At 44.6% G+C, this 13,691-nt stretch overlaps 1 long non-coding RNA gene across 1 annotated transcript in view; it reads left to right on the top strand.

Annotated features, from left to right (window-relative positions):
* LOC134969386 (uncharacterized) overlaps positions 1 to 12,146 on the top strand; it is a 32,203-nt gene extending 20,057 nt beyond the window's left edge. Inside the window, exons 2-3 of the long non-coding RNA XR_010189468.1 lie at positions 10,778 to 10,986; positions 11,090 to 12,146. This is a non-coding gene — a long non-coding RNA (uncharacterized LOC134969386). The remainder of the gene's footprint in view (positions 1 to 10,777; positions 10,987 to 11,089) is intronic.
* Positions 12,147 to 13,691: the final 1,545 nt, after the last annotated feature.

Raw genomic sequence — 13,691 nt, 5'->3', positions numbered from 1 at the left:
CTCCAGCATGGCCCAGACCGCATTGGTTCTCAGAACTGCAGGGTCTATCGTTATAGCATCCTCTTCTACTTCCTCAATGCCCAGACTTCCTCGTTCAGGACCCTTGTGTCTACCTAGACCTGGTCAGACTGGCTTTGACGGCGAGGTTCTTGAAGCATCACTCCTGAGGGCCAAAGGATTCTCAGAGGCAATCATCCGAAGTATGCTAAAGGCCCGGAATCCGGCATCTGCAAGGATATATTATAGGGTCTGGAATTCTTACTTCACCTGGTGTGTTGCTAAGAATTATGATGCTTACAAATTCAGAACTTCCAGACTTCTGGCTTTTCTGCAACAAGGCCTGGATTTAGGCCTTTGTCTGGCCTCCCTCAAGGTTCATATATCTGCCTTGTTGGTGTGGTTTCAGAGAAAATTTTTGTCTATTTCTGACTTTCATACTTTCACTCAGGGTGTTTTATAGACTCAGCCTCCATATGTTCCTCCTATGGCTCCATGGGATCTGTCTGTTGTCCTGAATGACCTGCAAGAATCTCCATTTGAACCTCTTGAGTCAGTGGACCTTAAATGGCTCACGGCCAAGGTCTTGTTCCTACTGGCTATTGTCTCTGCTAGGAGGGTGTCAGACCTAGGCACTTTTTCCTGTCATCCACCTTCCTGATATTTCACCGTGACCGGGCAGTTTTTAGAACTCACCCTGATTATTTACCTATGGTGGTGTCATCTTTTCACTTAACCAGGAGATTGTGGTTCCGGCCTTCATCTCTTCTGGTTTGTCCTCCAAAGAGCGGTCTTTGGATATGGTATGGGCTCTCCGTATATACATGGAGAGGACTGCCTCTATTAGCAGGTCAGATTCCCTTTTTGTACTTTTTGGTTTTCACAAATGTGGCTAGCCTGCGAATAAGCAAACCTTGGCCAGATGGATTAGATTGGTGATTGCACAAGCCTATGCTCAGGCTGGTCTCCCAGCTCCTGCTGCTCCGTGTCCACAGAACAATTGTGCAAGGTGGCTATGTGGACCTCAGTGAACACTTTCATTAAGTTCTTTGATACTTCCACCTCCCAGGATGCTTCCCTTGGATGCTATGGTGCGTCCCCTCCCATGAGGAACTGCTTTAGGACAACCCTGATGTTTCCCTGTGGAAACCAATAAACCCCTCTGCAGAAAAGGAGATTTATGGTAGACTTACCATGGTTAAATCTCTTTTTGCGAGGTATGTTGGTTCCACAGGGTGACTGCCCTGACGCACCTAGCTTCTATGGGTTTGTATGGCATAAGCCGCTAGTCCGTTCTCCTGTCATGAGAACGTGGTTCCATGTGACTAACATCTACCTTCTCTTTTACGTGCTCCTGCATTGGACTGGTTAACGAAACTGAGCTCACAGTGCCTGGAGGCAGGGTTATAAATTAGGCATCCTGGAACAGTCTAAAGCTTTAGCCTGTTGGTGCCTGGTTCAAGATCCATCTGTACACCCAATGTTTCCCTGTACCTCGCAGAAAGAGATTTAACCATGGTAAGTCTACCATAAATCTCCTTTTTTAAAATAGGAGGAATGAGGTGGCAAAATGTGTATAAGGGACTCTACTATGGCGTAATGTGTATAAGAGGTACTACTATGTGGCATTATGTATATAAGGGGTACTACTGTATGGTGTAACGTGTTTGAGGGTACTACTGTGTGGCACTACATGTATAAGGTGTACTACTGTGTGGTGTAACATGTATAAGGGTTACTGCTGTGTGGTATACACTCATGGACACTAATGTGCGGTGTAATGTGAATTGGTACTATCCAGTACTATTAGTACTAAACACCCCTTCCCCATGAGGCCACACCCCCTTCCCTGTGAAGCCACATCCCTATATCTTGGGCATGCACCTTTGGCACTCACTGTCCCTATTATGAATATGGGGGGAGGGGGCACCAATTCTATTTTTGGCAGAGGTCACCAAAATGTCTTGTTATGGCTCTGCAGATGCTATATGGGTTTTTAGCTCTGGGTTGTCAGAAAAGTGATTGGCTGTTTGGCGTGCATGCAGATGACATTAACTGCAGGCGCCGGACTACATTACAGGGAGCACATGCAGCAGAGTCCTCAGTGGGGCAGACACAGCAGGACAAAGTATGACAGAGTCACACCAGTCATTGGGGTAGTCACTGAAGGAGACACAGTAGGCCAGAAGCAGCACCAGTTGGGCAGCCACAGCAGGAGGTACAGTGGGGCAGATGCAGAGGAAGACAAAGTGGGACAGCAGAAGCACCAGTGAAGCAGCCGCATCACCAGTGGTCAGACACGGCAGGACGTAAAATGGGCCTGTAGAAGTACCAGAGGGGCAGCAACAGCACCAGTCATTTGGGCATATGCAGAAGGAGATTCAGTGGGGCAGCAGCAGCACCACTGGACAGATCCGGGTTAAGTGTGAATACGTTCAAACTGAGAATTTCCCAGATTTTTGGTGTAGTGTGCAAGTGGGTTTGCAGCTGAGGCCCATGTTGAAGCCGGGTTCATAGACTCCGGTTAGAGCTGTGTAATTCCAAGGTCTGATGTGTGAAAGGTGTTAGTTTACCTGACAATGGCCCTCATTCCGAGTTGTTTGCTATTCGATTCGCACAGCAGCGAACACATCGCACGAATGCAAACAAACGACCACCACGTACTACTGCAAACGAGCATTCAATAATGCACAAAGTAGATGTGTATTACTTAGCCTCGCATGGTAGCGATCCATTCGCATGACTGCCAAACGCATCGTTAGCAGCACATACACTGTCGTACATGTGCTATCCCTTCGCAGGCTTGCACATGTTTTCGTTAACTTGCAAATATTCGCACAGTGCTTTTTTCCCCCCTAATTATTTAATCACATCCATTTCTACATTAAGAAACCAATTAGGCTAAGGATTTGTAATGTGATTGTCCAATTAAGTTTTCAAAGTCTTCAAAATGAACAGTTTGGCCACCTAATTGCATAATAACAATCCTCAATTAAGGCTTAAAATATTTTTTTAGAAATAACTTTGTAGGCCTATTTGCTCAATACCACATAATTTAAATGTGTGTAATCCTTGACTGACATAATGTACATTACACACAGTTTATCATATATGCTTTTTGGTTTAGTGTGTGTTAAAATGGGGAGTGCTAAAGTACCAAACAATCAGTTCCTAACTGTCATGTCACCGCCTTTGGTATTTAAGTGTCGGTTAGTAGTTGATTAACTAGTCATTTTTCACTCTTCACTTTAACCCTTTCCAAGTGTTGAAACATCTCTAGATATATGTTATTTATCTTTTACATAACACAACACACCAATTTGGATTTTAACATTTTAATTTGCAAACATACTTTTTAACTTTTTTTTTTAAAGGATGCAAATAAAATTATTTAAATATTTGTTTCATGGTCTCGATCTCATCCAGGAGGCCACGGCAGTGGTGCTCCATCCTGGCCAATATTTGTGTAATTCCCACATTGGGATCTCCAAACGCAGCATCTGTAATAAATGTAAACAATTCAAAATTATCACATTACGTAATATAGAAGCAAGGAACAGAGAACAATTTAACCGCTCACTACCTAGGTCAGGGATGTTGAACGTTTGGGCCTCCAGCTGTTGAGGAAATAAACATACCAGCACAGCCTGCAATTGCTCTCAAAAACAGCCATGCTAAAACTTGTGCAGGCCATGGTGGGATGTAACTCAGTGACGTGCGGTGGGGTGAGGCAGGTGAGGCAGAGCCTTTCCTATCATACTTACATTTAAACCAGAGTTTTGACTGCATAAAATATATGAAAAATACTGATAATTTGTTTGAAATATCTTCTTTACATTATTCTAATAATATAGATAGCCCAAACTCTGGAGTAAAAAGTCTATGGCAGGTGAGGCAGTGCCTCACCAGTGCATCCTTTCCACATATCTCTAATCAAAACTCACCAGATTTCCAGGAGTTTATAATGCTGCACCTGTGTATAATGCCCAGATGTACCCTTTGGGTGAGGGGTTTGAAAGGGGGGTTAGATTGAAAGGGGGAGGGGGGTTGAGAGTTGGGGTTAGATTGGGAGGGGTTGGGGGGTTGAGAGGGGGGGTTAGATTGAGAGGGGGTGGGGGGTTGAGAGGGGAGATTAGATTGAGATGGGGAGGGGGGTTGAGAGGGGAGGTTAGATTGAGATGGGGAGGGGGGTTGAGAGGGGGAGGAGGAGGAGTATTGATGGGGGGCGGTTTGTTGAGGGGGGAGGGGGGTTGAGAAAGGGAGGAGGAAGAGGAGGAGGCGGATTGATGGGGGGCAGGTTGTTGAAGGGGGGAGGGGGGGTTCAGAGGAGGATGAGGAGGATTGATGGGGTCGGGTTGTTGAGGGGGGAGGCTCCTTCCACTTGACTGCACGGAATGGGGGGTCTTTGAAGCCTCGGCAACCGACCTGAATGACTTGACAGACACTGTCACATCCTACATCAGCTACTGTGAGGACATGTGTGTACCTACCAAGACTTACCGCATTTACAACAACAACAAGCCCTGGTTCAATGCCCAGCTCAGGCAACTTCATCGAGCCAAAGAGGAGGCCTATAGCAGCGGTGACAGAGCACTATACAACCGTACTAGGAACTCTCTGACAAAAGGAATTAGGCTAGCAAAAAAGCGGTTCTCGGACAAGCTGACAAACGATCTCTCCACCAATGACCCCGTATCTGTATGGAAAGGAATGCAATCCATAACCAACTATAGGAAAACATCAAAGTCCACCGCCATGCACCAAGACCTTGCAGATGAACTGAACCACTTTTATTGCAGGTTCGCAAAAGAAGTCCTCTGCAACCCAAACAATCACCTCTACGATGCCCCGAACACCGACGGCCAACCCCAGGCACTGCAAGTCACCCAAGAAGAGGTGGAGGCATTGTTCAAAAGGACCAAAACCAGGAAAGCTCCGGGTCCTGACGGAGTGTCACCATCTGCCCTAAGAGCATGTGCGGGTCAGCTCGCCCCCATATTCACCAAGATCTTCAATAAATCGCTGGAGCTACAGAAAGTCCCTTCCTGCCTCAAAAGGTCTACTATAGTCCCGGTCCCCAAGAAACCCACTATCACGAACCTGAACGACTACAGGCCGATAGCACTGACGTCTGTGGTCATGAAAACGTTCGAGCGTCTGGTTTTGAATCACCTGAAAACTGTGACTGGCCCCCAACTGGACCCCCTGCAGTTCGCCTATCGCTCGAATCGGTGTGTCGAGGATGCAGTCAACCTGGGCCTGTACTACCTTCTACAGCACCTAGACATTCCCGGTACCTACGCGAGGGTCCTGTTTGTCGATTTCAGCTCGGCCTTCAATACAATCGTCCCCAGCATCCTCCACCCCAAATTACTTAGCCTAGGGGTCCCAGAAGCTACCTGTTCCTGGATAATAGACTTCCTGACAGATAGGACACAGGTGGTGAAAGCGGGGGAATTCACCTCTCAAGCGCGGTCCATCAGTACAGGGGCCCCTCAGGGCTGTGTCCTCTCACCCCTGCTCTTCTCCCTGTACACAAATGACTGTACCTCAGAGGCGCAATCAGTAAGGATCATCAAATTTGCCGATGACACCACCGTCATCGGCCTCATCAAGGATGGGGACGAATCGGCCTATAGACGGGAAGTAGACCGGCTGGCCCAGTGGTGCATCCGCAACAACCTTGACCTCAACCCCCTCAAAACTGTCGAGATGATAGTGGACTTCAGGAAGAAGTCATCTAGTGCACCTCCGCTAACGATTGCTGACAGTGTGGTATCGCTAGTGGACTCCTTCAAGTTTCTAGGGACCACAATCTCCAGGGACCTTAAATGGGGGTCCAACACTGACGCCACTGTTGGGAAAGCGCAGCAGAGGTTGTTCTTCCTCAGGCAACTAAGGAAGTTCAACATCCCACAGAAGCTCCTGCTCCTCTTCTACTCCGCGATTGTGGAGTCGGTACTGTGCTCCTCGATACTCGTATGGTACAGCTCCGCCAGCGCGAGGGACATATGCAGGCTCCAAAAGGTGGTCAGAACTGCAGAGAAGATCATCGGGGCCGACCTTCCCTCAGTCCAGGACCTGTACTTGTCCAGAGCTAAAAAGCGGGCAATGAAGATAGTAAAAGACCAGCTACACCCCGGCCACAGCATGTTTAACTTGCTTCCTTCAGGCAGGTGTTACAGGGCTGTCCCCGCCAGATCCACCAGAAGCCTCAAAAGTTTCTTTCCCCAAGCTGTCCGCCTGCTGAACTCCTGAACATTGACTGACTAGACGTACATGTAACTCACTTGTGTCCCTACAGTATACCTATCTGTGTAACTTTACTTGCCCCCCCCACCCACACACACACACACACACACACCTGCTTACCTGTCACCTACTTGGCTGTTGTATAGCAAACCGAAGACAAATTCCTAGTATACGTAAGTATACCTGGCCAATAAAACTGATTCTGATTCTGATTCTGATTCTGATTGCTCATCTGAATCCTGCCTTTGTGCTGTACCTAAAAAGATAGAAACACACAAATGTTATTTTTTTGTTTTGATTTTTTTTGTTATTTGTATTGTAAATGTTTGTGTCATATGGTACCATTGAGTTATTTGTCATGTACTTTTTTTATTTTTTAAGACCTTGGTATGTTGGATTAAAATATTTTGATTTTCTATTCTGGTTTAACATTTATTTCCTATTCTAAATTGCACACACACACAGGAATGTACTGTGCCACAGGAGTACACGGGAGTTCTGCGGTGGACCACTGTGCATTGGCCTACCACCTGCACCTCTAGGGTTCCGGCTCCAGCTTGTGCACTTTAATTATAAATAACACATATGTTAACTTACACTATGCAGGACTATGGCCATTTTAATGGGACGCATTGTGATTATCCTGCTTGCTGTAATTCCTGTATATATTTATGAAGGTCCACACTCCATGCACTGTAAACTTGTATGTCAAACCAAAGTGGTGTCTGTCTACAGCCTCTGTGGAGACTACCCACAACCCTACACATGAGCCCCTCTCACTGCATTCCCCAGTGTGTCCTTCCGCACGCTTCCTTGAATTTGGGATGTAGCATTCCGCGCGGCCTACGCGGTGGTCCATGATTGCGGTCCATGAGCCGCAGCTCCCTCATCGAAAAAGTTGCAGCTCGCATGGTACCAATGGAGTTTTATCAACATGGGCTAATATTTATACTGTGTGCTAACTGTTGATTGGCCAAAATGTGATGGTGTCATCTGTATTGATAAACTTTATTAATATAACTGTACCTCCCTTGTTCTCCCTTGCGTACGTATAAGCGACTGTTAGGGCCTCTCATACTGCTAAAAATCTCACTGCTAAAAATCTCATTGCTGTACATATAGAGTTTTATATACATATATAAAACGCACCACATTTGGATGCATCATTTAGCTAATCAATACAGGATTGTAGGATTAGTGTGGCCAGATGGATATGTTGTTAGGAAAAATAAAAGCACAAATTAAAGAATAGGCTTGCATGTGAAATGTGAACAGCAAAAAAGCAATGTTAGCATTTTTATGTTAACATGAGAATAGTTTTATTTGTGAAACAACATAAAAAACAAAGACTTTCAAATATATCTGATAAACACACAATACTGTTGTTCAATGGCCATTTACAGACCTATCAAGTTCACAGTACGTTATTTCACTACTCAAAACACATACACATCACCCATTAATATCAATCATGTATTAAAATTGTATGGGAGAAAAATGTCTTTATATTAGTCCTCAAAGCTGGAGTCACATATGTTAAACCTCACACCATTGAAAATATCAATACTACCATAAACAATTGTGTAATGTGTTCAGGACATAAGCATACCTGAAATACTGGCGCACTATTCTTGTCCTAACGGCATGGCCACGCTGGGTCTCTGTGCCCTGAATCAATGTACGCCCAACCCCTGGCTCCTCATCCACTCTGGGCAATTCCTCAGTTTCAGGAAGCGCCACACGACTACTCACAGCAATATTGTACAGGATTGCACACAGGACCACAATTTTACTTACCATTTCTGGTAACTACATGAGGTCGCCACCAGTATGGTGGAGCACACGGAAGCGTCCTTTCAGGACACCAATTGTGTGCTCCACCAGCTGCCTAGTGGCTGAAAGCATGGAATTAAATTCTGTTTGTGGCCCTGGCCTGGGTGTGCTGTAAGGAGTCATGAGCCAGGGGGTGCAAGGATATCCATGATCTCCTGTTAAAACACAAGACAAGCATAAGTAGAAAATTAACCCAACATCACATAAAAAACTCTTTAATACATTATGCCAAAACAACTCACCCAATAGCCACGTGTCTTGGCCTTCCATCATTCTTAATCTTTGCCATATCCTTGATTGCCTAATGACGTGGGCATCATGTGCACTGCCGGGGTACTTGGCATTCAGGGACAGGATCTGGATGGATGGGCCACAAACAACCATCACATTCAGAGAGTGGAACAATTTCCTGTTCCTATAGATTTCTTCATTATGTTTTGGTGCCACAAGTGGAACATGTGTCCCATCCACAACCTCAATAACGTGTGGGAAACAACTACCCCCTTCCTGGAATTGCCGCTTCAACACAGCTAGGGACCCAACATCCAATGACATTGATATGAACCGCTTCACTCTCTTGAAAAATGCATCAATGACGCCCTGTGATATTCCTACCAGCACCCCAACCACATGCTGGTAGGAACCCGTGGCACAGAAATGTAACACAGCAAGGAATTGTGTCAATGCTGGTATTGATGTAGGATACTGAATTGATGTATCTAGATCACTCTATTATCGAGAGAGTTTCTAGGATGACATGAGGGGGCAGCCTGTAGCGGCGCACAACCTCATCATCTGGCATACCAAAAAGGGTGACACGGGAACGGAAAATACTAGGCCTTGCATGCCTCCATTGCCTTCGAGGATAAGGGGCAGGTAGGGGTTGGACGGGTTCAGGGGCTAGATATGTGGCCACCAGCATCTTGAAAAGGTTACAAAATTGAATCAAAACAACATCCAATGTGTTTCAACAATTACAACATGTAAATAAGTACTTCATCTAAAAAACACTTACTTCCATCTCATAATCCATATCTAAATGTAGGACACCAGGAGGCAAGAAATTGGAAAAATTAGGCAAAAAAAATGTAACAAAATTGGATCCTTAAACAACAAACACAAATAACACTAAAAACACACACTTAGCATGCATATACTTACCTTAAACATACAATTAACACACATATACTGTATACTTACATGAATAACTAAAAAAACAAAAACCAACACCCCACCACCCAAAACACACAAAACAACATGCAGATACTTACTAGCAGATAGAATAGAAAAAAATACCAGAAGAAAAAAAAAGGCCTCTCTTGGGCAAAAAGATAAACTCTAAATATGCACCCTACAAAAGAACAATAATGATAAAACAAAATAAGAAGCATACTCATAGAATAGTACACCCCACCAGCCAAAACACCCCAAACAACATGCAGATAATTGCCAGTATATATATATATATATATATATATATATATATACTGTTGTTCCAATCAGAAAAAAGAGAAACAGATTACAATTATAATGAAGGACAACATCACCACAAATGTTTTACAATACAATAATTTTCTAACTATATTATATCTAAATCTGAAAAATATAACTGTAAAAAAACCGCTGAGCATCTGCAATACAATCATTAACAGCATCGAAACAGTGGAAGCATGAGTTTCCTGAAAACATACACAAACATATCTTACCTCTCACAACTCTCCTCCTCCTACACCTCCTCTTATTCTTCCTCTTCGTAACACCTCTCTCTCTCTCTCTCTCTCTCTCTCTCTCCTCTATCTCTCCTCTCCTCCTCTCCTTGCAAACTCCTGCATACACCGATAAACACAGGCCACATGGAGGCAGTTTAAATAGTGTATGCAATGAAAGTATGTCAAACAATTGTGTATGCATCACCTGTGCAGTTTCCCGCAAAAAAAATTGCATACGCAGGTATAAAAACACCACACCTATTCAGACGTATATGCTATCACCATCATGGATTCAGATCCTGAGACCAGCAGAATCGTTGCTGAAATGGTGGAACTCCAACATCAGATGAGACAGATTGCAGCCGGGAGAAGAAGGCTGCAACAGCAGCGTAGCCAACAAAGACCTGCCAGTGTAGAGGATGAAGGAGCACGACCCACTAGTCAACCATCACCATCTACTGGGCCACAAACAGAAGAAGAGGCTGGTGTGAGGGACTTGCCTGAGGAAGATGTGGGCCAAACTGAGGGTGATTCGGGGTCAATACCCAAACCCAGCAAAGCCAACTACAAACTGAAGAGGAAGGTGGGGACAATTTGCAGACTGATGCATCACAGGCAGCAGCCTAAAAGAGAAAGCGATAGCCCCCATTTTCAAGGAGGGAGTTTTGGCCATTGATAAAATCCATTTTGGGAACACAAACATGGGTGCTGCGGCAAAAGAGCGCATCTGGAGAGAAATAACTAACCGGATTAATGAAGTTGGCCCAATTGTCCGCACACTACAGGAAGTCTGTAGACGGTAAGTACATACTGAGACACAATGACAAACACTATAGTATACATTAACTAAGATTTCAGCAAAAAAAAAAAAAAAAAGTGAGGTTGCCTATAGCAACCAAAAGCATGACATTTGGTCCAAAAGTATGCTTCACATTTACTTACATTGCATTTCTTCTCCTTTCCCCAAAACCAAAAAACATATGTAGTTGGACCAACTTCAAGTCCCACCTGAAGCAGAAAAGGGCTGCGAACTGGAATGCTTCGAGGGCAACAGGGGCAGGGCCAGCCCCTGAGACTGTGGAGTATACAGATCTAGAGGAACAAGCGATGGTCTGTGTGTCCAATGAAGAGATGGCAGGTGTGTCACAAATGGACACAGACACACCTGACATGTTATGGCCACATGACTTGCCAGGTATGTTTCGGAAAATATATTGTCAAGTGTTTTCTGTCTAATTTTGATAATTGAGACTAATTTGTTTTAATATATATATATATATATATTTTTTTTTAACCAGGACACAGCACAGGAGGGGCATCTCAATGAGTCACAGGAGGGGCATCTTGCTGAGGCAGTGGAAGGTAGTGACACCTCCAGTGTGGGGCAGGATATACCACCAGCCCAGCCACACACTGGCACCCCCACCCAACCCTCTCTCCCGTGGATTCTGGCTTAAATCGCCGGGCATGGAGTTATTAACACAGAATTCCATGAAGTGATGACCCGAGAGGTACGTGAAATGTCCTTACAGCTCACTGATCTGACCACCTGTGTTCAGCAAGGTGTGGGTGACCTCAGGCAAGGTATGGCCGAACTCACCTCCTCAGTCCAACAATTAAACACCACAGTTGGACAAGGACTTTAGGCCATCACTGGCCTTCTTGCCCACAGTGTCAGTGAGGCTCCAACACCTGGACCATCCCCTACCCCTGCCCAGGAACAAATTTCCACTGGGCAGGGCCCTTGAAGGTCAGTTCGCAGACCAACCAGTGAACATCCACTTCAGGCGGGCCGTAAAAAGAAGTAATTTCTCTCCAGATGCGTAAACATTTCCCAGCACCCATGTTTCTTCAGTTCCAAAATGGATTATCTATGGCTTGTGGGACCAGAATGCCAAACTCCCTCATGCTGAATGGGAATTTGCTGGGTTCTCTTTTTGGTATTAGCCTGTGATGCATTATCCTGTGAACTTGTCCTACCTTCCTCTTCATATACTGGTGTGGATATTTGGGTTCAGGCAGGACCATGACACCAGTTTCTTTTTGTGTTTGATGCCCAGTAGATGGGGGGTCTCTGACTACTGGGTTCTGTCTTCCTAATTTCTGCACTTGCAGGTGTTTGTTGCTATGCCATGTTTGATGATTTTTTACATTTTGGAAAAAGTAAAAGTACTTTGAACAAATAAACTTTGTGTGGATATTGGGGGTAATTCCAAGTTGATCGCAGCAGGAACTTTGTTAGCAGTTGGGCAAAACCATGTGCACTGCAGGGGAGGCAGATATAACATGTGCAGAGAGAGTTAGATTTGGGTGTGGTGAGTTCAATCTGCAATCTAAATTGCAGTGTAAAAATAAAGCAACTCTAACTCTCTCTGCACATGTTATATCTACTCTCTCTGCACATGTTATATCTGCCCCCCCCCCCCCCCCTGCAATGCACATGGTTTTGCCCAACTGCTAAAAAATTTCCTGCTGCGATCAACTTGGAATTACCCCCCTTGTGTGTTTATTATTGTGGGTGTGTGAAAAGAGTTATTTTTTTGCTTAATCTTTAACAATTATTTATTATGCGTGGTTAAAATCAATAAACTCATAGCATCTTGCTTATCTCAAAATGCTGTTCATAAAAAAGAACATGTCTGTGACTCCTTACACAATATAATGGCATGAAGTTGTTTGGTTACTATGGGCAACATGCCATATTAAATATAACTTACAAGTGACCGAAATCATCCATAGCACTATATTAGGTAATGCAGCAGGTAATAACATTATAGGTTAGGCTGCATTATGTTGGTAATGTTGTTATATGAAACACAAAACTAATGTAGGATTTTGGAAAACATTGCATGTATTTGGGCTTTAAAGGAAATTAATTGTGTTTTAAGACTTAGAACATACCCATAATTTCTACCCAAAGCAGACATGTGGGACATTGCAAATCCACATGCATTTGCTAATAATACACATGTGTGCTGCTTGTCAGTGTAACCTCATTTGATATGGGTGAGCATTTTAAAAATTCCTGGGAGTGTAAATGTACATACCATCTGTGAGTGCTAAAGCTACAATTGCAGTGTTGATGCGTTTGCTAGTTAGCGAAGCCATTCCCCCGCACCGCTTTCAACACGGCTCTTTTTCGTTGGGCCACTGCGACCACAGTAAGCGTTTGTATTTCTGCACATTCGTCGCACGGCTGACTTGGCACATGCGCATTGGTTCTTTTGCGCATGCGCATTGGGCTAATCCCTGCTGCTTGCGATGCGAAGATCTGCTGCGATCAACTCGGAATGACCCCCAATGTTAGGGCCATTACCCATTGGCCCCTGACTTGAGGTTTCAACACAAGTGCATAACAATCTACTGCAATGGGATCTGGATAGCATACTGGCGGTCGGGATGACAGCACAGTTCAGAAGGCCGACGCTGGGATCCCAACTTCACTAACAATGCCGGCGTCGGAATCTTGACTGTCAGCAGGGGTTAGTGACAGGCACTAAGGGGGAACAGTTAAGGTTAGGCTGCGGGTGGGGAGGGTTAGGGATAGGCTACAGGTTAGGGAGATTGGGTGGGGGGGCAAAGTTACCTTACGTACCTAATAGGTGTCGGGACCCTGATCATCGGGATGCCACTGTTGGTCTGCTGACCACCAGCATCCAAAGTGCAAGGGATCCTGATACCATCCCACTGCAATCTATTCCATTCTCTGGGGCAAAACAATATGTTGAAATAAGTCAAACTTTTATTTACTTCCAAGTATTTAACTTTTTTTAAAGAAAAAAAAAACTGCTGCTGAAAGAGTGAACTGGACTATCTTTACCAAATAGCCATCAAAACAGACAAAGTAAGAAAATGCATATGATTGGCTGTACAGCTAATGGTAGACAATGGCATTCAAAG

The sequence above is a fragment of the Pseudophryne corroboree genome, chromosome 11 (genome assembly GCF_028390025.1).
Source record: "Pseudophryne corroboree isolate aPseCor3 chromosome 11, aPseCor3.hap2, whole genome shotgun sequence".
NCBI lineage: Eukaryota > Metazoa > Chordata > Amphibia > Anura > Myobatrachidae > Pseudophryne > Pseudophryne corroboree.
Note: the sequence above shows the minus strand (reverse complement) of the source record. Positions and strands in the feature narration are given on the sequence as shown.